A 342-nucleotide genomic window follows, 5' to 3' on the forward strand; every position below is an offset into this window, starting at 1 on the left:
GCGCTTGAGGAGAGGTGTCGATGCTTTGCTCGGCTTGACTGTTTGACTGTAACAAATGCTCTCTCTTCCTCCGAGCCAGTGATCATCCAAAACAGGTTTTGGTTCTTTAATAAAAACCGTATCTCTGCTGCAAAACCATTCGCTTAGTGGGTGTGTTATGTCCAATGGAAATTTAAGTTCTGTGGCTGGAAGAATCCAAGACACCCGAGCTCCTTTGAGCTTTTCCGACTCTAAAAACCATTCTACAATTCCTCAACACTCCCTGGGCCTGGAGCGAGCACCGCTGCCATCGAGCAAGCGCTACCGACCTCCCTGGCAGCAGCATCTCCTGCCGAAAACTGA

The sequence above is a fragment of the Apaloderma vittatum genome, unplaced genomic scaffold, assembly GCF_000703405.1.
Source record: "Apaloderma vittatum isolate BGI_N311 unplaced genomic scaffold, ASM70340v1 scaffold32490, whole genome shotgun sequence".
In the NCBI taxonomy this organism is placed as follows: domain Eukaryota; kingdom Metazoa; phylum Chordata; class Aves; order Trogoniformes; family Trogonidae; genus Apaloderma; species Apaloderma vittatum.